Source organism: Globicephala melas, chromosome X (genome assembly GCF_963455315.2).
Source record: "Globicephala melas chromosome X, mGloMel1.2, whole genome shotgun sequence".
NCBI classification, from domain to species: Eukaryota; Metazoa; Chordata; class Mammalia; order Artiodactyla; family Delphinidae; genus Globicephala; species Globicephala melas.
The window spans coordinates 27804431-27832354 of record NC_083335.1 but is presented as its reverse complement, the minus strand read 5'-3'; the positions used below and the strand labels follow the sequence as shown (position 1 = coordinate 27832354).

Sequence of the window (27924 nt, the reverse complement as noted above, 5' to 3'; positions counted from 1 at the left end):
TGAACTGCCTTTACACCTTTGTAAAAAAAAAAAATCAGTTGTCTATATTTGTGTGAGTATATTTCTGGGCTCTCTGTTCTCTTCCATTAATATATTTTTCTGTTTGGACATCAGTCCCACACTGTCTTGATTATAGTGTAGCTTTATAATACTTTTTTTTTTTTTTTTTTTGCTGCACCACGCACATGGCTTGCAGGCTCTTGGTTCCCTGATCAGGGATTGAACCCGGGCCCCGCCAGTGAAAGTGCCAAGTCCTAACCACTGGACTGCCAGGGAATTTCCTATAATACCTCTCAAAATCAGGTAGTGTTAACCTCCCAAATGTGTTCTTCTCTCAAAGTTGCTTTGACAATTCTAGGTCATTTGCATTTACATATGAATTTTAGAATCAGCTTGTGATTTTCTATAAAAATTCCTGCTGGGAATTTGAAAGGGATTATATTGAATTTGTAAATCAATTTGGGAAGAATTGTTATCTCAACAATATTGAGTCTTCTGACCCATGAATAAGGTATAAATATCACTATTTAGATTTTATTTAATTTCTCCCAGCAAAGCTTTATAGTTTTCAGCATACAGGTTTTGCACATCTTTTCTTGACCAAATGCTTTGGCCAGAACCTCTAGTACAGTGCTGAATATAAAGAGTGAGAATGGACATCTTGATTTGTTACTGATCTTCTTATAGGAAAAGCACTCAGTCTTTCACCATTAAGTATGATGTTAGGTATAGGTTCTTCATAGATGCTTTTTATCAGGTTGATGAAGTTCCCTTCTATTCCTAGTTTGCTGAGAGTTATTATCAGTAATGGATGAAAGAGCTGTGAAGTGAAAGCTTTGGACCTCACCCTACCTTAGTCAGAATTGTTCTGTTTTATGTTTTATGTGTGGATATTCTCTGTGAACTTTGTTTGCAAAATGAATTCAACTCCTAATAAGAAAAAAAAGTTTGAATAACACTACTTTATACAATGAGTAAACATATTAGTCAGGGTACTCCAGAGAAACAGAACCAGTAGGACAGATAGATGATAGATAGATAGATAGATAGATAGATAGATAGATAGATAGATGGATGATAGATGTGTGTGTGTATATAATATAATATAATGAGGAATTGGTTCACAATATTACGGAAGTGAGAAGTCCCAAGATCTGCCATCTGCAAACTGGAGACCCAGGAAAGCCAGTGGTATAATTCTTAGAGAATGGATGAATTCCAGTCCAATTCTGGAGGCCTGACAACCAGGTAAGCCAATGGTATAAAATCTCACTACAAGGAAAGAAGATCAATGTCCCAGCTCATTCAGGCAGACAAGAAGCAAAACGGGCGAATTCTTCATTCCACCTTGTGTTCTATTCAGGTCCTCAATGGATTGGATGATGCCTACGTTGGGGAGGGCAGTCTACTTTACTGAGTCCACCAATTCAAATGCTCATCTCATCCGGAAACACCCTCATAGACACACCCAGAAACGATGTTTAATCTGGGCACCCTTTAGCCCAGTCAAGTTGACACATAACTTAACCACCACAGTAAGTTGTTGAAAAATTGAATATAAATTTAACTTTTTATTTTCCAATGAACTAGAAACACATAGGGAAATCTTTTGAAAGAATATTCCTGCATTCTTTGTAAAATCTAGAGGATTCCTAGGCCATGCTTGAAAACGCTGATTCTGGGAATTCCCTGGCGGTCCAGTGGTTAGGACTCCGCACTTTCACCGCCAAGGGCGCAGGTTCAATCCCTGGTCAGGGAACTAAGATCCTGCAATACGTGCGGTGTGGCCAAAAAAACAAAACAAAACGAAACAAACGCTGATTCTGCAGCCTCTTAGAAGAAGTAGAGTTGTAAGACTGAGAGGGAACTTTCCAGAGAAGACTGATCTAACCTGCCCCCAGGGATAGTAGTAGTGCTGGGGAGAAGGTGTGGCGGGTCTAGAGAAGGACATTTTCCCATTTCTCTCACTGTTCTATATCTTAGCAACAAGGCATAAGTTCTGCACAGCCTTGGATTCCCTTGGGATTACAGACTGCTTGAGGGCAGGAACTGTATTGCTTTCTTTTCTGTAGCTCCTTCAGCTGTCTCTCACAGTTCTTTAAACATCTCATGTGCTAAATGAGTCAATAAATGATAGGTGGGCAGATATCTTTTCCTTCCTACCGTCTCTTGCCCCCTACTTTTTGAGCTCACTTGGCCCAGCTCTAGACAGACTTGTGAAGCAGATCAAGTTTGTCTTCGGTGCCCTTTGCCCACCACGAGTTCCTGTCTCCTGAGTGCCCAGTGTGTCCTCCTACTCATGATTGTTTCACTCTCAAATCCCAGAAAGGCCTGTTCTTCACAGGCAGCATCCCATGCCTCATCTGAGCTTCCTCATTATGTGTCCTGTCTTGCTTTCTTTAACGATTCCAGAGTTAGGGTCAGGCCACCTAGCGGATGAGGACTACAGAGAAGAGAGCCTTCAAACTCTTGCCTCAGCATACAACTAGGGTATCCAGAGCACTTTCCTCCCTCTCTCGTCATCTCCAAGCACCGAGCCCACCCATGGTGGACAGTGCTTAACCCACCTCCCAAGCCCCCTTTCCCCTCTCTGAGGACAATTTTGTGTGATCCTGGGGTAGTTTGGTTTTTAAGGGCAGATAAGCCACAAAACGAGAGAAAGCCCTTCTTGGATCGCCACGTGTCCCACTGCTCAGTGTTCAAAGCTACTGTTTTCCAAGTTGATATATTAAGAAAAGTATAAGCTTCTGCCAGAGCATCCACTTCTCTCCATGTGTGGGGTATCCTGTCCTACCTTGGCTCATAGGAAATAAAGGAAACCAACTATTTTGCTTCAATTAGGGAGAATCAGTATTAAGGATTGACTCCTTACTCTGTTAAACAAATCATCAGCATGTGCCCACCATATACAAATAGACTATGACAACAGGGACTTCCTTAGATATTGGTTTGTTTTCTGTTTACTCCATCAGCAAAATTCTTCAGGGAAACTTGAAGAACTGTAAATGGCTCACTAACAAAAGCAAACAACACGCAAACATTTAAAATTAGGCAACGTTCAAACTGCCATCCACACATGTCATGTTTCCAGGTTTCATTTAAAAGCAAAACCAACTTGAGTACCAGGTGTGAACTTAAAAGTAGTAAGATTGTTATCTTCTAAAAATAAACCTGGGAGGGTGTACCCATCCGAAGACATAATCTCCCAGTTAGTGTAGCCATCTTGAGAGCCCGAGCCCTTGTTCTATTGGTGTGGCCACAACTACTTGTCTTTTGGGACTAAAATTAGACCTCACCTCCTCCTCCAGGGAGCCGGCCCTCACCCTCAAGTCTGGGTTTGATGCTCTTCTTCTGGGCTCCCTGAGCATCCTGTGCTTACATCTATCAAAGCACCTATCACACTGGATTGTGTGTCTCCCTTATCTGAAGGTAGGGAAGATGTCTTGTTTGACTTTGTATCCCTGGGGCCAAGCAGTTGCTCAGTAAATGTTTGTTAACTGAAAAAAGTCTCTGCATCATATTCTTGGACCATCTTCAACGATAGCAAATCTTTCTTCTTTTGCTGGAGAATGTGATTTTTGGCAAACAGATGTTATTCGGAAACATGTTGGGCAAATCAGGTATTCATCAAACTCAATAACACTGTCTATTTAAAAATGAGCTGTGATCACAATGTACTGACTACTTTTCTTCTGCGATTCATAAACTGGCTCTGAAAACAATTCCGAAGAAGGAATTGCAAAAGGTTTTGAGCAATAGAAGCTTCCCAGGGCAATATCTTTGAAAGGCTACTCTGGAGCTGGACTGCGTGGGTTCCAGTCCTGCCTCTGCAGCTAAGTTAGCTGTATCGTCTTGGACAAGTTACTCAACCTGTTGTTTCCTCGTTTGTAAAATGGGGATAGTACCTCCCACATAGAGTCATTGTGAGGATTAGTTGAGTTAATCACATCAAGTGCTTAGAATATAGGGCCCGGTACGTAGTAAGTGCTCACTAAGAGTTGTTATTATCATTGTTATCTTTATGATCATTTGAGGCACTGTATTAGAAAATATTAAAGATAATACTTTTTTTAAAAAGGCCTATCCCTTCCCTCAGGAAGTTCACAGTCTAATGGGAAATACAGACATGTAATTTATGTTATCATACAACTTGATGGGTGCTTTCAGAAATGCCAACTGTCATGATGGCAGGAACAGCTGACATGGGGAAGGGTCTAGTATCGAGAGCATCTCAGTACAGTTCTGTAAGTACCAAATGCCCTCCACTCCATTCAGAACATTGTGTCTTGAGAACAGAAGTGTCAGTACGACCAGTTATTGATGTTCATGGTAGTGATGAGAACAGAAGGACCTGAGAATAGAGATCACACTTTTTTACTAAAATACCTCCATTTTTTTAAAAAACAAAGGAATGGTATGCGGTGTCAGTTCCTGTGAAAGTATTCAGTGCTCCTTACTTCACTCCGAATAGGAACCTGTCTGGACAGAGAATTCATAGACTCTATCATCAATATGTCTCTCTGTTTAAAAAAAAATGGGTTCCAGTTTCAAAAATTAAGATACAGTGTTGCTCTGATCCTGAAAGAATGGAATAATCCTGAAGGATTTGCCATTTTACCAAGAGGGTTTAGAGGTTTACTATGGATTAGAATTGCACCAAAATGTAAGAATAGTAACTTTAAATAATGATATAATTTACACTTGGGGATGCATTGTCTCATTATTGTGTCATTTCTTTTACTGTGCAGAAATTAGTTTTTTCAATTAAAATATTGGTTGCCTTTTTTTAAACCAGAGTTTCCCTCTTTCAGAAATAGTTATAAAAATGACAGTTTATGTTGCAATCAGTTATTTTGTATGATTCATGAAGAAACACTTTAAAAATAACTTTGTAATAAAGACAGAAAACTGTTTCTTTACAATTGTGATTCATCATAATTACTTTTGAACATTTGGTAAATCCTATTTTGGGTAATTTTTAAGAAGTACTTTAAAACTCTTTCAGAGTCTGTTTAAGGCCCTCCTTTATGAATTCTGCAAAAGCTTCACTTTGCGAAGAAAATGGGCTTGAGGTAATAAGCATAATGTGAGACAATGTGGTTATGTGTGTTCCTGCCCTCTCCTCATCTTTTCAGTTTCCCTTCTGAGAAGTTGAAAGTCAAGGGATTATTTTGGGGAATTAAAGTAATTGCAAACAGCAACAGCACGGGCCTGCAACCTTTCCACCATGGCATGTTCTGTGCTCCTGGGCCCAAGGGGCAAGCAAGAGGTGCCAATTCTTAAGAGCCCTGTGATGGAGCCACAGACGTGTTTTCTTAAGAAAGGGAGAGAGAATACGGCAGTGGTAACTGGAGCCGAGTGCTATACTTGGCATTTGTTCCAGGTTTGCTTAGTTGAACTGAATTTCCTGCTTATGGACAAGATACCATTCCGAGTTGTACAGAACGAGCACACAGCTGTCATCTTCGTCTTGCCCCAAAGGCTATTAACAGTTGGTCCTAAAGTGAAGGAATTTATTCTGTTATATGGATCATGAGTAGAGCAATCATAAAGTGTACTGATGTTGGGAAGAAAATCTGCATTCTGAGCATGTGTACGATTAACACCCTTATTGGACACTAATAATGCTGAGAGTTTCCAACCTCACCTGGAACTTCCTAAGGGTTGTGAAAATGAATTTTTCACCACAACAGCTACTATAATCCCTGGTGCACTTCTTTTTTAAAAAACATTTCATTTATTTAACTGTAGTTGATCTACAGTATTGTGTTAGTTTTAGGTGTACAGCTTCAGATTCTTTTCCATTATAGGTTATTACAAGATATTTAATATAGTTCCCTGTGCTATACAGTAAATCCTTGTTTATCTATTTTATATACAATGATGTGTATCTGCTAATCCCATACTCCTAATTTATCCCTCCCCCTCCCCTTTCCCCTTTGGTAACCATAGGTTTGTTTTCTATGTCTTTGAGTCCATTTCTGTTTGTAAATAAGTTGATTTGTATTAATTTTTTAGATTCCACGTATAAGTGATATTATATAATATTTGTCTTTCTCTGCCTGACCTCTTTCACTTAGTATGATAATCTCTAGGTCCATCCATGTTGCTACAAATGGCGATATTTCATTCTTTCTTACAGCTGAGTAATATTCCATTGTATATGTGTGTGTGCATCTGTGTGCGTGTGTGTGTGTACACACATATGCACCACATCTTCTTCATCCATTCCTCTGTCGATGAACACTTAGGTGTCCATGTCTTTGTTATTGTGAGTAGTGCTGCTATAAACATAGGCGCGCATGTATCTTTTCGAATTAGGGTTTTGCTCTTTTCCGGATATATGCCCAGGAGTGGGATTGCTGGATCATATGGTAACTCTATTTTTAGTTTTTTAAGGAACCTCCATACTGTTGTCCATAGTGGCTGTACCAGTTTACATTCCCACCATAGTGTAGGAGGGTTCCCTTTTCTCCACACCCTCTCCAGCATTTATTATTTATAGACCTTTTGATGATGGCCATTCTGACTGGTGTGAGGTGTTACCTCACTGTAGTTTCGATTTGCATTTCTCTAATAGTTAATGATGTTGAGCATCTTTTCATGTGCCTCTTGGCCATCTGTATGTCTTCTTTGGAGAAATCTCTATCTAGGTTGGACTTAGTGACTTGATTCTAATGCGTAGAATATGACAAAGGTGTTGGGCTGTTGGGATGGGACTTCTGTGATTAAGCTACAAAAGACTGTGACTTCCGTACTGCTGGCACTCTCTCTTGCCCTCTTACTTACTCTGGTGAAGCTTGATGCCATGTTGCGAGATGCTCTGTAGGGAGACCCACATGCCAGAGACTCAAGGAGGCCTGCAGCCAACAGCTTATGAGGAACTGAATCCTTTGTCCAACAGTCTGTGAAAAATGGAATCCTGCCAACAACCATGTGACTGAACTTGGAAGCAGACCCTTCCCAGTAGAGCCTTCGGATGAGGTGACATCCCTGGCCAGCGCCTTGACTGCGGGCTTGCGAGAGGCCCTGAAGCAGAAGACCCAGCTAAGCCACGCCTGGATTCCTGAAAGTATGTTTTAAGCAGCTAAGTTTTGGGGGTAATTTATTATACTACACAATAACTAATACACCTTCCAAGAGGTAACCACTACCCTAGATGTGCTATCATTCCCATACATGTCTTTATATGTATGCTACATTTATGTGTATCATTCCCATGTATGCCTACACACACACACACACACGTACAATTACTATATATATATATATATATATATATATATAGTAATTGTATTACATGTTCTTAAAATCCATATAAATGATATTATAGTATTTGTATCCTTCTGGAATTAGAGTTTCCTTGATTCGTTTTTCCACCGCCACCATTCCATCTTTGCCTCTCTAGGTCTTTCTCTGTGTCTCAGCCTCTGTGAGTTCTAGGCTGCACCCCAGCCCAACCCTTTCTGTCCTGTTCCGTTTACCTGCAGTAGTCCCAAATTGGTGACTTAAGCCTGGTCCCACCTTAGGTGAAGCCCAGCTTCTTCCCATATGGCTCTCTAAACCAAAATGTTGCTCTTCAACATTACATGGGCCTCTAGGCCAACCTGGATCGTCACTGGGGTTTTTTTTGATAATGGTGCTTTTTAGAGCAGTATGCATCTAAAAGTTTAACGTGCATAGGAATTTCCTGGGAACCTTGTTAAAATGTGACTATGAAGGTCCGGGGAGGGCCTGAGATTCTGCATATCCACAAAGCTTTCAGGTGTTGCTCATGCTGTTGATACACAGACCCCATATTTAGTAACCAGATTCCAGAGGCTAGATGTCTATCTCTCTCTTTACGAAAATTGTTTTAACTTGACATTTTAATTTTTTTAATTTTTATTTATTTATTTATTAACATCTTTATTGGAGTATAATTGCCTTACAATGGTGTGTTAGTTTCTGCTTTATTATATTAGATACCAATAAAGGAATTCACAATAGGCTTACCCAGTGATAGAAAGTGATGGCTTTCAAAGGTAAGGTGGGCCAAAACAAAACCAAATAATATAAGGAAAGACTTTACTTGGTGTTATTTACCAATGAGAAATCTGTTCATAGTTAAGCTTATTTACTGAAAGTAAACTTTTATTTTTAACTTGAACAAATGCTGACAAATATATATGTAGAAGGTAGGATAAAAGTTGGATATCAGTGGATATCACTTTTTGGGGGATGAACTCTGGGGTGATATCAGTGTTGATAAAATTCCCCTGGGCTTCTAAAAAACAAAAAACCTAAAGAATGAAGAACAGATTCTTTCTTTTTTCCTCCATCCTTTTCTTTCTACTCCTCCCAACTACAGAATAAAATAAGAGAAAATGAACAATTATACAACATTAACCTGCACCAGTGACTTTCTAAATCTAAGAAAATAGTCTTATGTGTGTATATACTATATCTCAACAAGGAGAGAAGAACAATACATTTTCTTTTTGTAACTTGGAACCTTGTGTATCTGATGGCTTCGACCACCTGATGACCGCACCAGCCTTGTCTCTGTTGCCCAACACCACAAATGCTTGCCCCACCCCTCCTTTGATCCTCTCATTCTCTCTTTCTTTCTTTTTGGAGAGGCCATTCTGAGATTTAAATAAAGCTTTCTATTGATACTTAAGAAGATTTTGCACAATTTCCGTTCGACCAAGTAACAGAGACTGGATTTACCCTCTTACTTTAAAGAACCAAAAAACAGGACAAAATGTATAAGCTCTACCTGACTTGGCTCCCTGAACTCTGAGATTGGTGTCCGCAACCCAGGGAGTCTTCCAAGCTCTGCCTCAGCTCCCCTTCCCCATGTCCTATCCTGGAAACTTTCTGAAGGCACTAAGTTGGGTCAAATCTTCCACCTTAAGACGCTGGGAAAAGAAGGGCAAACTAAACCTAAAGCAAGCCAGAAGGAAATGATAAAGATCAGAGTGGAAATTATTGGACTAGATAATAGAAAAAACAATCAAGAAAATCAGTGAAACCAAAAGCTGGTTCTTGGAAAAGATCAACAAAATTGGCAAAACTTTAGTTAGATTGACTAAGAAAAAAAGAAGACTCAAATTTCTAGAATCAGAAATGAAAGAGGGGATATTACTACTGACTTTACAGGAATAAAAAAGGATTATGTGGGAATTCTATGAACAATTATATACCAATAAATTAGATGAAATGGACAAATTTCTAGAGAGACACAAACTACTGAAATTGACTCAAGAAGAAAAAAAAACAGTATGAATAGATCTATAACAAGTGACAAGCCTGAATTAGTAATTTTAAACAAAACTGCCCACAAAGAAAACCCCAGGTCCAGACGGTTCACCACTGAATTCTAACAAACATTTAAAGAACTAATACTAACTCTTCTCTTCACCAACTCTTCCAAAAATAGAAGAGACTGGAACACTTCCCAGTTCATTCTATGGGGCTAATATTACCCTCATACCAAAACCAAAGACATCACAAGGAAAGAAAACTACAGATTATTATCTCTTATGAACATAGGTGCAAAAATCCTTAGCAAAGTGAATCCAACAACATATAAAAAGAATTATGCACTATGAGAAGTGGGATTTATCCTAGGAATAAGCAGTCTGTTTAACATCTGAAAGTAAGTTAATGTAATACATCATAATAATTGAATAAAAAACAAAATCACATGATCATCTCAATAGATGCAAAAAAGCATATGACAAAATCCAACAACCTTTCATGACAGAAACACTCAATAAACTAGGGATGGAAGAGAACTTCCTCAACTTAACAAAGGACTTCTATGAAAAACCCACAGCTAACATCATACTTAATGGTGAAAGCATAGGTGCTTTATACCCTTAAAATTAGGAACAAAACAATCTCTGCAGCCCAACATTTTATTGGAGTTCTATCCAGGGCACTTAGGCCACAGAAAGAAATAAAAGACATCCACACTGGAAAGGGAAAAGTAAAATTATCTCTATTTGCAGATGACAAGATCTTTTATGTAGAAAATCTCAAGGAATCCACAAAGAAAACAAAACACCTATTATAACTAATTAAAAAGTTCAGCAAGGTTGCAGAATACAGGATCAATATACAATAATCAATTGTGGATCTGTATACTTACAATGAACAATCCGAGATTACAAAAGCAATTCCATTTACAGTAGCATTGAAAAGAATAAAATACTTAGGAATAAAGCTAAGTGAAGGAGTGTAAAACATACTCTGAAAATTATAAGACACTGTTGAAAGAAATTAATGATCTAAATGGAACACATTCCATGCTCATGGATTGGAAGACTTCATATTGTTAAGATGGTAATACTTCCCAAATTGATCTATGATTTGATGCAATCCCTATAAGAATCTCAGCTGGCTTCTCTTTAGAAAATGGCAAGCTGATTGTAAAATTCATATGGAATTGTAAGTGACCCAGAATAGCCAAAGCAATCTTGAAAAAGAAGAACAAAGGAGGAGGATTCTCACTTCCCAATTTCAAAATTTACTACAAAGCAATGATAGTCAAGATAGTGTGGAAATGGCATAGAGATAGACATATAAATCAATGGAATAAAATTGAGACTCCAGAAATAAACCCATGTGTCTATGGTCAGCTGATTTTTGACAAGAGTGCCAAGTTCATTCAATGGTGAAAGAATAGTTATTTCAAAAAATAATGCTGAGACGACTGGATAACCACATGTAAAAGAATGAAGTTGGACCATGCCCCATACCATATACAAAAATCAACTTTAAATTGATCAAAAACTTAAATATAAGAGCTAAAACTATAAAACTCTTATAAGAAAACATAGGGGTAAATCTTCATGACCTTAGATTTGGCAAAGGTTTCTTATTTATGGCACCAAAAGGATGAAAAACAAAAGAGAAAAATAGATAAATTGGACCTCATCAAAATAGAACACTTTTGTGCTTCAAAGGACATTCATGAAAGTGCAAAGACAGCCCACAGGATGGGAGAAAATATTTGCAAGTCATTAATCTGATGAGGGGATTGTATCTAGACTATATAAAGAATTTTTACAACTTGATAATAAAAACATAAATAACCCAATTAAAAAATGGGCAAAGGATATGAAATGATTATTTCCCCAAGGAAGATATACAAAATGGCCAATAAGCATATGAAAAGTTTCTCAACATCATCAGGGAAATGCAAATCAAAACCACAATGAACTTCATACCACTTCATACCCACTCGGATGGCTATAATAAAAAAGCCAGATACTAGCAAGTATTGACGAGGATGCGGAGAAATCAGAACTCTTGTACATTGTTGGTGGGTATGTAAAATGCCACTTTGGAAAACAGTCTGGTAGTTCCTGAAAAGTTTAAACATAGAGTTACTATATAATCCAACAATTCTCTTCTAAGAATTGAAGAATATCTTCCTTCCAAGAGAAAGGAAAATATATGTCCACAGAAAAAAACCAAACTTGTGGGCTTCCCTGGTGGCGCAGTGGTAGAGAGTCCGCCTGCCGATGCAGGGGACACGGGTTCGTGCCCCGGTCCGGGAAGATCCCACATGCCGCGGAGCGGCTGGGCCCGTGAGCCATGGCCGCTGAGCCTGTGCGTCCGGAGCCTGTGCTCCGCAACGGGAGAGGCCACAACAGTGAGAGGCCCGCGTACTGCAAACAAAACAAAACAAAAACAAACAAACAAACAAAAACTTCTTATAGCAGCATTATTCATAATAACCAAAAGGTGAAAACAACCCAAATGTCCATCAACTGATGAATGTATAAATACAATGTGCTATATCCATACAATGGAATATTATTTGGCCGTAAAAGGAGCAAAGTGCTTACTGATACATGATACAACATGGATTCATCTTGGAAAACATTATACTGAGTCAAAGAAGCCAGTTACAAAAGACCACATATTATAAGATTCCATTTATTTGAAATGTCCAGAATAAAGAAATCTATAGACAGAAAGTAGATTAATAGTGGCTTAGGACTGGACGGAATAGGGAATAGAAAACTAAAGGGTATAGGATTTCTTTCTGAGGTGAGGAAAGCATTCTGAAATTGGTGATGGTCACACATGTCTGTGAATATACTAAAAACCATTGAATCGTACACTTGAAATGGATGAATGTGAATTATAATTATTATAATGTGTATGGTATATGAATTATATCTCAATAAAGTTGTTTTACAAATAAGCTGGTCATTCACAGGGCTCTTCTTGTTTGCTTTCCATCTCTCTGGGATCACTGTCCTTTGTTGCCTAATATATAGTGTCTTGAAAATTGTTGCTTCATATTGTCTGGCTTTTTTTTTTTGGTTGTTTCATGCAGGAGAGTACATACAATTTCTACCACATCATCTTAGCCAGAAGTAGCAGTCTCCCTATTTTTTTAATTGCGCAAACTGAGGCCAAAAGCAGCTAACTGGCTTACCAAAGTGCACGCTAGTTAGCGGCAGAGTCAGGCCTATAACGAGGATTTCCCGATCTGTAGTCCGAAGTTGAAACAGGATTGCGTCTTGCCTATCCAGGTTCTGGGGCAACTTGAGAGCTGAAGGTTAGTTAACCAGTCATAGACAAAGTGAATGTCTGGGGCTTGAGGACCCCTGAAAGGTCCAGATCAGTTCTCTGCCTTCTCCTCAATCCGCAAGTGTTTACTGCACACCTGTGTGCACTACCTTTGGGGAGACATTCCTGGGGACAGAAAAGCAGGTGCTACCATCTCTGGCAACAAGAAGCTCACCATCTATTTGGGAGAAAAGGCTGCACATGAAACATCTCTATGACTCAAGCATATTTACCTGTAATATAATGAATGACTCACTCAACTGTGCAGCCAAGAGAGGCAGGAGGGGGCACAGTGTGCAGGCTTTTCTCATGAAAGGCTTCCAACTTGAGTTTCAAAAGATGGCAGCGTCCCCTGACTGAGTGAGGGCGGTAAAGGCAGGATGTTGTCTTCACAGGGTGTGTGTTAAAGTGCACCTGAGGCCTCAGAGGGTCCTTGGCTATAAGAAAAGCCTGTCTTGGGGTTGGGGAAGAAAGAGGAAGTTGTCCTAGCCTGAGGGCAGACCTGGGGGATTTGATGGAAGTCCTGTGGTGAAAAGGGTGACTAACAGGTCAGCTCCTTTGCCTACAGCAAAATCAAATGCTCCCAGGCAGACAGGTTTTTTTTTTTTTTAAACACCTTGAATTATGGAGGACACTAGAAACAGTACTTTTTTACAGAGTAAGGGCTTCTCACCAGCATAGTCACTTCGAGGTTTTTGTTTTTGTTTTTGTTTTTTTAAGGCTGTGTTGGGTCTTCGTTTCTGTGCGAGGGCTTTCTCTAGTTGTGGCGAGCGGGGGCCACTCTTCATCGCGGTGCACGGACCTCTCACTATCGCGGCCTCTCTTGTTGCGGAGCACAGGCTCCAGACGCGCAGGCTCAGTAATTGTGGCTCACGGGCCTAGTTGCTCCGCGGCATGTGGGATCTTCCCAGACCAGGGCTCGAACCCGTGTCCCCTGCATTGGCAGGCAGATTCTCAACCACTGTGCCACCAGGGAAGCCCCAGACAGTTTTTTTTATAGGAAAACAAGTGTCTTCTCAGGTCATGAAAAAGCTGGGTTGTCCACTTGAAATTACAGGACAAATGTTCCAGACCCTAGCTATTCAGTCATTCACTGAGCATGTACTAAGCACCTACTATATACTGGGAGTTGTGTTAGGGGCTGGGGATTGACAGGTGCCCAAGACTCGTGGCTTGCCCTAGCTCATGGTCTAGAGGGGAAGACACTTGGGCAATGATAACAGATTTCCTTAAGGAAAGGTGCTCTCTTTCCCCACCCTACCCCTTGTTAGTCAACAGAAGTGACCACGTCTTTTCCCTTTGCAGATCCGTCATCAGGGTCAGGGGGGAATGGGGGAGGGACCCAAGGCCACAACAGCTGGAAGAGGTTTTCACTTCCTGCCGGGCATGGCAGGGCACACTCCCTGAAGACCAGTCCAGAGCTCTCCTTTACAGCCCGGCCCCCAGCTCACCACCTCCGGGAAGCCTTCTCTTCTGCATCTGCTGCCCCTGCTCCCCCCACAGGCTCTCCTGGTTGCACTGAGATGTGTGGACATTGTTTGGCTCCCCTAGAAAAGCACAGGCCCTTCAGGGGGACGGTCCAGATCTTCTTCAAGTTTGTGACCCCCATGGTGTCTGCACAGGTAGGTGTTTGTTGACTGAATCACGAGGCCTTTGGAATCCCTCTTCTCACCATCAGTGGCGCTTCTCTTCTACCTGCCCAGGGCCTGTCTACAGAGGGCCTTCCCATCCTCTTCCTGTCTCTTTGGCTCCTCTGCAGGGCCTCCTGGGAGGTTTCCGCTCCCACGGCCGCCTGTGATGCTTGTGGTGCTGTGATGGCGGATACAAGGAGGGACTGCGCCCCCCCCCCCGCCCCGTGAGGCCTCGCCCCCCCCCCACACACACAGGGAGTGACTCGTCCTGTCCCTGGCCTCCTAGACCACCGTGTCACAGCCAGACCGGGCTGTGGGTGCTCACCGAAGAGAAGCACCCACACAGGGGTGTCATCTGCCTACAGGAGCCAAAAGCCCTGGGGTGAAGAGCACAGGGTCCTCAGGCCCAGCACCTCCTGCTGTTCGTGGAAGCCACGGGAGGGGCAGGGGACCGGCAGGAGTGCCGGGGTCTCAGGACTTGATCTTTCTTGCACATCCCAAGGGGGTCACTGCACAGGCCTGTGACCCGGAGCCCCTGGGAGTGGCGTGGAGTATCAGGGCTCCATCCCTCCTGCTGATCAGGAGCTGCAGCCCTGCCGGATCCTGGTCCCGGCTGAGCTGGCACCGACAAAGGCCCCTTTTCACTCACGGGCTCCCCTAGCTTGTGGGGTTTGAAGCAAGAATAGTTTTGTCATCTCACGGTTGGGGTGCAGGGCCCTGCCCCTCACAGACACTGCTCCTTTACCGTGTCCTCCATGCCTCAGGATAGGCATAGTGCATGGTGGGCTTTTTCCATAAACTGTAAATTCACCTTCTTCATTCATTTTCCCTCTTCCTGCTGGTTTTATAACAGAAAACCGCACCTCCCCCCACCAAAAAAGAAAGTCTTAGCAGTACAAGTGTCTGAGAGAAAACCAAACATACCCGTGCATTTTGGTCGGCAGTTTAAGTCTGATTAACACCGTGCTCAGCAACTACAGAGCAGGGGCATACTCCCTGGTGAGCAAACAGTTGAGTTTTAGGGAAAATCCCTAATACCTATGAGCATCATATGGGGTCAGAAACTCACTTTACCAAACAGATTCACAAGAGAGTGGCTTTTCACAATTTGAAGGTATACTTACTTTAAGAGATTCTAAAGTTGTTGAATCCGAGTGACTATGCATTTGTTCATTCTCTTCCCCTGAGTTTTCAGCTATGAGTTTGTAGAAAGTGACTCATTCTATCGCACAGCTAATTAGTGGCCAAGCCTAGGACTTGGGCTCACTCTTTCTGAGCCCCGGACTCTTCATTTGAGCCTCCCTGGGATGGAAAGGTTTGCTTCCAGATTGCTGTTTAAACACTAAGTGGAAGGGGAAGGGTAAACTGGGACGAAGTGAGAGAGTGGCATGGACATATATACACTACCAAATGTAAAATAGATAGTGGGAAGCAGCCGCATAGCACAGGGAGATCAGCTCGGTGCTTTGTGACCACCTAGAGGGGTGAGATAGGGAGGGTGGCAGGGAGACGCAAAAGGGAGGAGGTATGGGGACATATGTATATGTATAGCTGATTCACTTTGTTATACAGCAGAAACTAACACACCATTGTAAAGCAATTATACTCCAATAAAGATGTTTAAAAAATAAATAAATAAAAGATTTGTGCAGAAAAAAAACACTAAGTGGAATGGAAGGAAAAGAATATCTTTTTTTTTTCTTTTTTGGGGAAAAGAATATCTCGAAGCTCAAAGGTGTAAAGCCTTAGGACATTGACAACCAATTAAAAACTCAGATAAACTAAGGCTTCACACCTTTACATGCTGCAAAGCTGTCAATGGAGAAACAGGATTTGAATTCCTGAAAGGGGATTTACACATAAAGATCAAGGAACTCGGCTAACAGCATACTCGGGAGGAGTGAACAGGAGATGTCAGGATGGAAAGACAGAGTCCTGATCAGATTCTTTCCGGCTCTGGGACCTCGTACAAATCATTTAACCTTCTTCAGCCTCTGTGGCTCATCTCAAATGAAGGAATGATGCTAATACCTGAGTTATTCCCAAATAGTCAGCTGAGGTCATCCGATCAGTCCCCGTATCTGCTCCATTTTATCCTAGATGTCTCTTGAACCCTCCACTTCTCTCTGTCCTCATGGTTCCTTCTTTAGTTCATCTTTCTACCTCGTCTGCCCCAGGCTGTGTCCTTCTCATTCCACTCTACACATTGATCCAAAGAGATCTTTCTAGAAGGCAAAGCCGGTTACATGGCGAATATGCTTAAAACCCTTCAATAGCTTCTCATTACTCTCAGGATAAGATCCAAACCCTTGCCCTGGTGTACAAGGCCCTTCATGGTCGGGCACCTGTCTGCCTCTCCAGGCTTATCTCACTCTGCTCCTCTCTCAGGTTCCAGCCATAATAAACTAGTAGCTGTTCCCCAATGAGCCAGCCTCTCTCACCTCCAGCCTTTGCAGTAGCTTTTTCCTCTATCTAGAACACTCAGCCCCTCCCCATACCCCATCCTCCCCCTAACCCTGTAATCCTGTAGGGGAAGTGGTCCCGGAGTCTGACCTCCTCCTCCTCAGTGCACCCCAGCATCCCATGCTTCTGACATCTTAGCACTCATCACCCTGATTGAAATGGCCTTTTGCCTTGTTGGTTTCTCCCACTCAGTTCTGCAGGACTGTCTTACTCATCATTATGTTTCCAGCGGAGCCTGTTGAATGAATGGTGAATGTTTAAATCATCAAGAAAAAAAGGGAGAGGATGCAAATCATTAAAGTTAGAAAGGAAAAAGGAGACATCACAACTGACACTGCAGAAATACAAAGGATTATAAGAGACTACTACAAACAACTATATGCCAATAAAATGGACAACCACGAAGAAATGGGCAAATTCTTGGAAAGGTACAATTTTCCAAGACTAAACCAGGAAGAATTAGAAAATATAGAAAATATAAATAGACCTATCTGTTTAGAAAATATAAACAGACTGTCCCCCTAAAGGACCTGTGCTTTTCTAAGGGAGCCAAACAATGTCCAGATGGCTTCACAGGCGAATTCTATCAAACATTTAGAGTAGAGCTAACACCGATCCTTCTCAAACTCTTCCAAAAAATTGCAGAGGGAGAGACACTCCCAAATTCATTCTACGAAGCCACCATCACCCTGATACCAAAACCAGAAAAAGATATCACAAAAAAAGAAAATTATAGACCAATATGACTGATGAACATACATGCAAAAATCCTGAACAAAATACTGGCAAACAGAATCCAACAGCACATTTAAAGGATCATACACCATGATCAAGTGGGATTTATCCCAGGGATGCAAGGATTCTTCAATATACGCAAATCAATCAATGTGATACACCATATTAACAAACTGAAGAAGAAAAACCATATGATCATCTCAATAGATGCAGAAAAAGCTTTTGACAAAATTCAACACCCATTTATGATTAAAAACTCTCCAGAAAATGGGCATAGAGGGAACCTACCTCAACATAATAAAGGCCATATACGACAAACCCACAGCAAGCATCATACTCAATGGTGAAAAACTGAAAGCATTTCCACTAAGATCAGGAACAAGACAAGGATGTCCACTTTCACCACTCTTATTCAACATAGTTTTGGAAGTCCTAGCCACGGCAATCAGAGAAGAAAAAGAAATAAAAGGAATCCAAATTGGAAAAGAAGAAGTAAAACTGTCACTCTTTGCAGATGACATGATGCTATGCATAGAAAATCCTAAAGATGCCACCAGAAAACTATTAGAACTAATCAAAGAATTTGGTAAGTTTGCAGGATACAAAATTAATGCACAGAAATCTCTGGCATTCCTATACACCAACAATGAAAAATCAGAAAGAGAAATTAAGGAAGCACTCCCATTTACCATTGCAACAAAAAGAATAAAATACCTAGGAATAAACCTGCCTAAGGAGGAGAAAGACTTGTATTCAGAAAACTATAAAACACTAATGAAAGAAATCAAAGATGACAAACAGATGGAGAAATATACCATGTTCTTGGATTGGAAGAATCAATACTGTGAAAATGACTATACTACCCAAAGCAATCTACAGATTCAATGCAATCCCTATCAAACTACCAATGGCATTCTTCACAGAATTAGAACAAAAAAATTTACAATTCATATGGAAACACTAAAGACCCTGAATAGCCAAAGCAATCTTGAGAAAGAAAAACGGAGTTGCAGGAATCAGGCTCCCTGACTTCAAACTATACCACAAAGCTACAGTAATCAAGACAGTACGGTACTGGCACAAAAACAGAAATATAGATCAATGGAACAGGATAGAAAGCCCAGAGATAAACCCACGCACATATGGTCACCTTATCTTTGATAAAGGAGGCAGGAATGTACAGTGGAGAAAGGACAGCCTCTTCAATAAGTGGTGCTGGGAAAACTGGACAGCTACATGTAAAAGAATGAAATTAGAACACTACCTAACACCACACACAAAAATAAACTCTTAGAGGAAAACACAGGAAAAACACTCTTTGACATAAACCACAGCAAGATCTTTTTTGACCCACCTCCTAGAGTAATGGAAATAAAAACAAAAATAAACAAATGGGAGTTAATTAAGCTTAAAAGCTTTTGCACAGCAAAGGAAACCATAAACAAGGCAAAAAGACAACCCTCAGGCAAAGGATTAATCTCCAAAGTATACAGACAGCTCATGGAGCTCAATATCAAAAAAACAAACAATCCAGTCAAAAAATGGGCGGAAGACCTAAATAGACATTTCACCAAAGAAGACATACAGATGGCCAAGAGGCACATGAAAAGATGCTCAACATCACTAAGTATTAGAGAAATGCAAATCAAAACTACTATGAGGTATCACCTCACACTGGTCAGAATGGCCATTATCAAAAAATCTAGAAACAATAAATGCTGGAAAGGGTGTGGTGAAAAGGGAACCCTCCTGCACTGTTGGTGGGAATGTAAATTGATACAGCCACTATTGAAAACAGTATGGCGTTTCCTTAAAAAACTAAAAGTAGAACTACCATATGACCCAGCAATCCCACTACTGGGCATATACCCTGAGAAAACCATAATTCAAAAAGAGTCATGTACCACAATGTTCATTGCAGCTCTATTTACAATAGCCAGGACATGGAAGCAACCTAAGTGTTCATCGACAGATGAATGGATAAAGAAGATGTGACACATATATACAATGGGATATTACTCAACCATAAAAAGAAACGAAATTGAGTTATTTATAGTGAGGTGGATGGACCTAGAGTCTGTCATACAGAGTGAAGTAAGTCAGAAAGACAAAAACAAATACTGTATACTAATGCATATATATGGAATCTAAAAAAACAATGGTACTGATGAACCTAGTTGCAGGGCAGGAATAAAGATGTAGACATAGAGAATGGACTTGAGGACACCAGGTGGGAGGGGGAAGCTGGGGCAAAGTGAGAGTAGCATCGACATACCGAATGTAAAATAGTTAGCTAGTGGGAAGCAGCAGCATAGCACTGGGAGATCAGCTCGGTGCTTTGCGATGACCTAGAGGGGTGGGATAGGGAGGGTGGGAGGGAGGCTCAAGAGGGAGTGCATATGGGGACATAAGTATGGGTATGGCTGATTCACTTTGTTGTACAACAGAAACTAACACAGTATTGTGAAGCAATTATACTCCAATAAAGATCTATTTTTAAAAAAAGCAAAAGGGAAAAAAAATAAATGCTTTGTAAACCGCAACTTGTTACACCAGAGTTAATAAGTATTATGTAATATTACTGTGCTCAGGTCGGTTATTTGATATTGTTGGCCTACTCACCCATTTGATCGTAACTAATATCACATTTCAATTACATCATTCTGGTTCCTTATTATGCCCAATACTAATAAAGGCTACCACTTACTGAGCATTTAACCTGGGCTAGATTCTGCGGTGAGATTTTACATGTGTGATCTCATTTATTCCTCATTATAGCAAGCTAGGTATTATTATAAGCATTATCCCCATTTTTCAGATGAAAAAAGTAAGGCAAGCTCAAAGAGGTTAATTAGCTTTCCCAGTAGCAAATAGCCAGATTTTGAATCCAGAAACTTCGAGTTTATGATCCAAACCCTGATTCTAATCATCTCCCACTTCTGCCAAAGTCTTCAGATAAGGACACTATCAACAGAGTGAAAAGCAACACACAGAATGGGAGAAAATATTTGCAAATCACATATTTGATAGGGTATTAATATCCAGAATATATAGAAAACTCTTAAAACTCAACAAAAAAACAACCCGATTTTTAAAATTTTTATTTGTTTATTGAAATATAACTGATGTACAATATTATATGTTACAGATGTACAATATAGTGATTCACAATTTTTAAAGGTTATTCTCCATTTATAGTTATTATAAAATATTGGCTGTATTTCCTGTGTTGTACTATATATGTTCTTGTAGCTTATTTTATACCTAATAGTTTGTGCCTCTTAGTCCCCTACCCGTATGTTGCCCCTCCTCCCTTCCCTTTCCCCACTGGAAAGGGAACTAGTTTGTTCTCTATATCTGTGAGTCTGCTTTTTTTTGTTAAATTCACTAGTTTGTTGTATTTTTTAGATTCCACATAGAAGTGAGATCATACAGTACTTGTCTTTCTCTGTCTGACTTATTTCACTTAGCATAATATCCTCCAAGTCCATCCATGTTGTTGCAGATGGAAAAATTTCATTCAGCCACAAACAATCCTTTTTTAAAATGGGCAAAAGACTTTCTCCTAAGAAGATGTACAGGGCTTCCCTTGTTGCGCAGTGGTTGAGAGTCTGCCTGCAGATGCAGGGGACACGGGTTCGTGCCCCAGTCCGGGAAAATCGCACATGCCGCAGAGCGGCTGGCCCCGTGAGCCATGGCCGCTGAGCCTGCGCGTCCGGATCCTGTGCTCCACAGCGGGAGAGGCCACAGCAGTGAGGGCCCACGTACCACAAAAAAAAAAAAAAAAGAAGATGTACAAATGGCCAATAAGCACATGAAAAGATGCTCAAGTCACTAGTCACTAGGTAAATGCAAATCAAAACCACAATGGTATGCCACCTCACACCCATTAGGATGGCTATTATAAAAAGAAACAACAGAAAATAACAAGTGTTGGCAAGGCTATGGAGCAATTGGTACCCTTATGCATTGCTGGTAGGAATGTAAATTGGTGCAGCCACTGTGGAAAACAGTATGGTGGTTCCTCAACATTAAAAATAGAATTACCAGGGCTTCCCTGGTGGCGCAGTGGTTGAGAGTCCACCTGCCGATGCAGGGGACACGGGTTCATGCCCCAGTCCGGGAAGATCCCACGTGCCGCGGAGCGGCTGGGCCCGTGAGCCATGGCTGCTGAGCCTGCGCCTCCAGAGCCTGTGCTCCGCAACAGGAGAGGCCACAACAGTGAGAGGCGCGCGTACCGCAAAAACAAACAAACAAACAAAAACAAAACTAGAATTACCAGGACTTCCCTGGTGGTGCAGTGGTTAAGACTCCATGCTCCCAATGCCCAGGGCCCGGGTTCGATCCCTGGTCAGAGAACTAGATCCTACATGCATGCCGCAACTAAGGAGCCCGTGAGCCGCAACTAAGGAGCCCGCCTACTGCAACTAAGACTCAGTGCAACCTAATTAATTAATTAATTAATTAATAGAATTACCATATATCTAGCAATTCCACTTCTGGGTATATATCCAAAGGAAGTAAAAGCGGGGTCTAGAAAAGATACTTGTATACTCATGTTTATAGCAGTATTATTTACAATAGCCAAAATGTGGAAGCAATCCAAGTGTCCACTGATGGATAAATGGATATGCCTACAAGAGAATATTATTCCGCCTTCAAAAGGAAAAAGTTTTGGCACATGCTACAACATGAATGAACATTTGAGGTCATTATACTAAGTGAAATACGCCAGTCACCAAAGGACAAATACCATATGATTCCACTTATTTGAGATACCAAAAGTTGTCAGATTCACAGAGACAGAAAATAGAAGGGTGATTGGCCAGGGCTGGAGGGGGTGAGGAACGGGGAGTTGTTATTTAATGGGTTCAGAGTTTCGCTTTTGCAAAATGAAAAGAAGTTCTGGAGATGGGTGGTGGTAATGGTTGCATAATAATGTGAATGACCTTAAGAGTAAACTGTACGCCTAAAAATAGCTAAAATGGTAAATTTTACATTTCGATATTTTACCACAATTTATAAAAGAAGATCCAAGCCTTGATTTTACCCATTTCCCAGTCCTGCCAAAGTCTTCAGATAATTTCCTTCTGATGAATGTTTGCTGCTTTCCCTCCAGATAACCTGCCTTTTCTTTCTTTTTCCTCCTAAGACCAGACTGCTCTCTGCCAGGATCTCTAGAGCCTCGCATTGGTCAATGCCCCTGAAGAGGGCAGAGTCCAGCCTCAGGCCTCCAGCCCACCCTCTTCCTGGGAAGAAAATGCCTCTGCTCCGAAGGCAGCCAGCACATATTTTACTCACAACAGTCGGCAGATGGCTGTGGATCCCTTCTGTTCCCAGGAATCACATCGGAACTAACCGCGCTGTGCATTTTCCATCACTGGTAGCTATCCCAACGTGACGTGGGACATCGTTATTAATAGGTGAAGGACAAAGAGAGAGGGGAAGTGGCTTGGGCTGAGTCACACAGCAAAGTTAGAACTCTGATCTCCCAGCAACTACCGTCGCCCTGGGCTCTGTCCCACACACCTGGCAGCTCCAGAGACTTGCTCCTTTTTGTACTCTGGGCAACGAACTCTCTAGCTAACCAAGCGGGTCTGACTTGTCTTACAGAGAAATGAAGCAAAATCTTCTTCGGGATGGTGTATTATGATCTTTCGGTTTCTACTGGTTGGCAAGAAACCGAGTCCCCACTACTTACTGAATGACCTGGAACACATCATCGAAAGTTTCTGGACCCTCAGTTTTCCCTTCAGTAAAATGTAGACAAGATTTATTGGTGCCTACCCCCAGAGAAGCTGGGTGCGCTAGGGAGAGGAGTGGGGTGCCCTTATCCAGTCTATTCTGCGTTACCCTTTACACGGGTGAACTTCAAACCTGGCTGAGCATGGTAATCACATGGTGGCCTTTAAAAATACAAATTCCTGGGCCTTGCCCAGCCTGGCTTACTTGGATTTCTTCTCCTTTCTCCCGGCCAAGTGGCCCCCAGGGTGAAGGGAACCCCCTTGATTTGAGCATCGGGGTGGTCTTTAACTTTTCTATGTAAATCCTCTCCAACTCAGCTTAAAGGAACCTTTGCTACGAGATGGGAAGCATTGCGTTCTGTCTCCTTTGAGCTCTCCCTTGGACTCACTGTTCCCCCAATTTTGGCACTTCTCACATACTGCTTGTTATTTTTACTTAACTGTTTCAAATCTTTGCCTCTTGTTTCCTCAGTTAGCTACTGGAGGGTAAAAACCATGACCTACCCTTCTCTTATTGCCCCGCAAATGCCAGCTCCATTAGCACCTAGTATCTCTTCAGTAAATATTTGTTGAATGGCAAATCTTGTAATTCGGAAATCTGAAATAATTTCTTATTTATTTGGGAGACGCTCTGTGTCCTTTGGAAGCTTTCTGGTCACATGGAAAGAACTTTAAACAAAGAGGCAAGAGCCCTAGCTTCCAATCTTGGCTCTGTCACAAACTCCCATTGTGACCTGCAGCAAGTCGCTCGCCTTCTCTAGCCCTTGGTTCCCTCACTTGTGAAACCGGGGCTGATCTGTAAAGTTTCTTTTAGCTTTGGATTTTTTGGCTACTCTAGATAGCAAGGGCAGCCTTTTTCATGTCAATGTCTTTAATGCCCACCATGCCTAATTTTTTTTCCTCTAAGGACTACATAATCGATGGATCATCTCCAGTTTATAAAATGAGAAACTCAAGTAAAGAACAAGTAAATGCTTTGGCCAAGCTTCCATGCTTAGTGTGAGTGTGTGTGTGTGTGTGTGTGTGTGTGTGTGTGAGAGAGAGAGAGAGAGAGAGAGAGAGTGAGTGTGTGTGTGTGGCGGTGTCGCTCATTCCTCACTGCAGCTCCCTGGCTTTGACTGGATTCTTCCATCCCAGAGCTGTTACCAGTCCTTCCCAAGTGTAGGACTGTTAACCCTTAATTATCTGCATGCCCTCTCTCTCTGTGAACAACCCAGGGCAAAGGTATGACATATTCTAGCTGGGTTTCCTCTTGTCCCTCTGCACACTCCCATGTAGGGTCAGAATGTCCACTGCAGTGTTCAGTACGGTCTGTTCAAATACTGTCCCCTGAGGAGGAAATGAAAGACATAAGACACTAGTCCTTGCCCTCTAGTTGGCCTGGGAGGCCGGGACAAGAATGTGTGGGGAAAAGCTGCCACCATATATAAGGGAGGACCTGGGAGCGAAGTGCTGCTTTGATATATCTCCAATACCTAGAACAGTGCCTGGTACATAGAAGATGCTCAGCAAATATGTTAAAAGAGGTGAAAACTGCTACAGTTTTCAAACTTTTTAATTTTAAGGAAGGGAAAGCCTTTCTTCAATGAAATCATCCCCAAAGCTCACTACATGAAACAGGTGGACACAAGGTTGCCCTGGTTGAGGGGAGCTAGAGTTGAACCCTGCCTGCTGTCTCCTCTGGGCCCCAGCGAGAATCCTCAGGGCCCAGTTGGAAAACTTGCTGTAAGTCAGTTGAAAAGGAGGAGCGGATCAACTCTTGCTCTTTTTCTTGGTTAACCTTAGCCAGGAGGGGATGCTGGCAAAATAACTGGAGGTTTGAAGGACCCAGCCCTTTAAAGGGAATATTGGCATCTGAAAAAGCGTTCTCAATTTCTCCTCTCCCCTCATTGTCAAGTTCTAGGGAACTTCAATCATTAAGGGCAGAGGAGAAGAAGTTTTGAGTAGGAGATTTGTGAGTTGGTCCACAAATGAATACCAATGGAATGTTTGTTTAAAGAAAGAAGGAAGGACAAGCATTGTGGTAATGTTCTCCAGTATTCAATAGAAACCCACTGGGTGTTATCCTACAGGCAGTCCTGATGTGAAAATGCAACGTAAAACTCTCACGTGGCCTGGTAGTGAGTGGATGGTGCTGCCTTTTGCACCATTGCACCCTGCAACACACTGGCAGCTTTCAACCTTCCTAAGTTCCTGGTTAGCCATGGCACACACAGCTGTCCGGAGGGGCCACCTGATGAGAGCAACTCCACTCGAAGTCTGCAGGACTGAATGAAACCCGCTGCCTGACTTGGCCTTCTCCTTGCCTCCTTGCCATGGCGGGTAAGGGAGGGAAGCCAACCCAGGGAATGCTTACTTGTCGAGGTGGTCCAGGGAGCAAAGGCACAGCCCAAATCTGCATCTGGAAGACAATTTTGGATAACCAATATCTATTTTTAAAACTTGTCAAAGGGATAAAATTTTTGAATTAAGAGGTCATCATTTTCCATCTCATGGCCCTTTCATATAAATCTCTTTACCTGCCCCACAGATTATCCCTCCTCACAGGCGCCAGAAGGGACAGGCAGATAATTAATGCCTGGAACCCTGCTACAGACTGTGTCCCCCCCCCCCGCCAAAATTCATATGTTGAAACCTAATCCCCAATGTGATGGTATTTGGAGGTGGGGCCTTTGGGAGGTGATTAAGTCATGAGGGTTCCTCATGAATGGGATTCATGCCTTTATAAAAGACCTCACGGAGATCCCTTGCCCCTTTCCACCATGTGTGGCTACAGAAAAAAGACAGCTGTCTTGAGCCAGGAAGAGGGTTCTTACCAGACACTGGATCTGCCAGCACTTTGATCTTGGACTTCCCAGTCTCCAGAAATAAATTTCTCTGTAAGAAATAAACGTTTGTTGTTTATAAGCCACCCAGTCTATGACGTTTTGTTATAGCAGCCTGAACGGACTGATAGACGCCATTCAATTAACAGGGGAAACTGAAGGTGAAAGGAGCTCCCCTTAGACAGCAAGTCAGCAGGAGCTCCAGCTTCTCCCCAACTGCCCAGCATAGTCTTCTCCTCCACCTCTTGGCCTCCTGACTCCCCCAGCTTCAAACTCTAGCTCAGGCCTGACCTTGAAGAAGAGGACAGCCATCTAGCCACCCCTGCCCTTCCACTACTACTGCTGACCTCACCCCCTTGTCCAAGCCACCATCTCCCACAACATCTGGACTAGTCTTTTGTACTTAAGTAGTTGAGTTGGGTATCATGACACCTAGTTTTAGGATAGAAGGCTGTCAAGGTTCAAGCTGGAGGGAACCTTGGACATTAGGACAAGACCTTGTCAAACTAAGACCTTGTGGGAGGACTCGCCCAAAGTCTCACAGCAAGTTATGACAAAGCCAGGGCTGCAAGCCAGGTTTTCCGATGTGTGCCTTCTTCCCTACATCCTGAGTTCCTCTGGTTTCTTTTCTTGGTCCCTTTCCCCATGTGCCCGTGTCCCTTCTCCCTTCTGACCCTCTCCCCCCATCCTGTCTCAGAGGGAGGCTCTAAGGATAGCTGCACAGTACCTGTTCTCTGGGACCTTGGTGTTGACTCAAGGGGGATTAATGACCTAAAGAGACACAGCCCGGATGGAGCCTGTGGTTCCCAGCTCTGAAACATAACTAGTCATCCTTGACACTGGTTCAGAAGCCAAAACGATGGCTCCCAGAGTTTTAGATCACTTGCCCAAGGTCACTCAGCTAAGAAATGGCCAGAGCAGGTGCCCATTGTAGGTCCTCAGGCCTCTGCGGCGGCATTCTACCTTGGCCGTGGCTCCAGGCAGTACCGAGAGCCTGCCGACTCTGCAGGCCCACTGAGCCGGAGACAAGTCCAGACCCCACCTCCCTGCTTGGAGCAGCAGGACCCTTATTTGAGCGAGTGGCTCCCGTCCGAAGTGTGGGGGTGGGAGGGAGACGTGGGGTGGGCGGTTCACTCTGGCCTTCTGGAAGGAAGCGGGGCACCCTTGAGACCCCTAGCCGTTGTGAGCCAAGCATCGCGGCTTGGGCGCAGCCCCCCACTGTGACACGCCTGCGTCGGAAGTCTCCGCTCTGGAGCGGCGGACCGGCAGGCAGCGGGGCCGGCCGCTGGAGTGCGCCGGGACTCGTGGACTTTCTCCCGAGCAGCGCTCTGGGTTCCCGCCTTCCGCCCGCCGTTCTCCCACGCCCCCGGAGTGCCCACGGACCCCAGCAGGCCTTGTGCTCGCGGCCGCGCCCATCCTGCCGGTGGCCCCCAGGGCCGGGGCGCCGGCCTCCCGCCCCAGCGCAGGTTCCAGCGTTGGAGGAGAGAGAGGTGAGGAAGCGGGGCGCGCGGGGGGCCTCCTCCGGGCGCTAGCCGGCGAGCGCATCTTCTCCGCATGTCCCTCTCCGCTCAGCGAGCGCCGCCAAACTGCTGAGCCCGCCGGGCCCGCTGCTCCGAGTCTTTCCCGGCACAGGAGATCAAGCGCCCTCGGATAACCGCACTCACTACCTTTGGGGGACTCCTTGGGGAAGGTGGCCAGGGACCCCGGGTGTGAGGAGCCGGGGCCGGTACCCGAGTGGGGGCTGCCCGGGGACCCTCCCAACCCGCTTCCCTTCGCAGACAGCCGCCGTCGCCCCTGGGAGGGCAAGCCTCCGGCGTCCCTAAAGACCTGGCGGACTGCGTGCCTCGAGGTACCGGCCTCTTGAGGGGAGAGGGGACCGCTAGCAGGCGGCTGGCAGAGAGGACCTGTTTGCTGACGGGTTTGGAGGAGGGATGGGGTAGGGTTTGGAGA

The 27924-nt window shown here is 43.1% G+C and overlaps 1 long non-coding RNA gene across 6 annotated transcripts in view; it reads left to right on the top strand.

The window, feature by feature from the left end:
* The window catches only part of LOC115848963 (uncharacterized), an 85304-nt gene extending 61152 nt beyond the window's left edge, over nt 1-24152 (top strand). For 3 of the 6 annotated variants that reach the window (XR_009560632.1, XR_004037849.2, XR_009560628.1), the window contains 2 exons: nt 6905-7072; nt 22558-24152. This is a non-coding gene — a long non-coding RNA (uncharacterized lncRNA). Of the gene's footprint in view, nt 1-6904; nt 7073-8350; nt 12157-22557 lie in introns of those variants that run through there. The other 3 variants (XR_009560631.1, XR_009560629.1, XR_009560630.1) reach the window with 3 other exon arrangements.
* Nucleotides 24153-27924: the final 3772 nt, after the last annotated feature.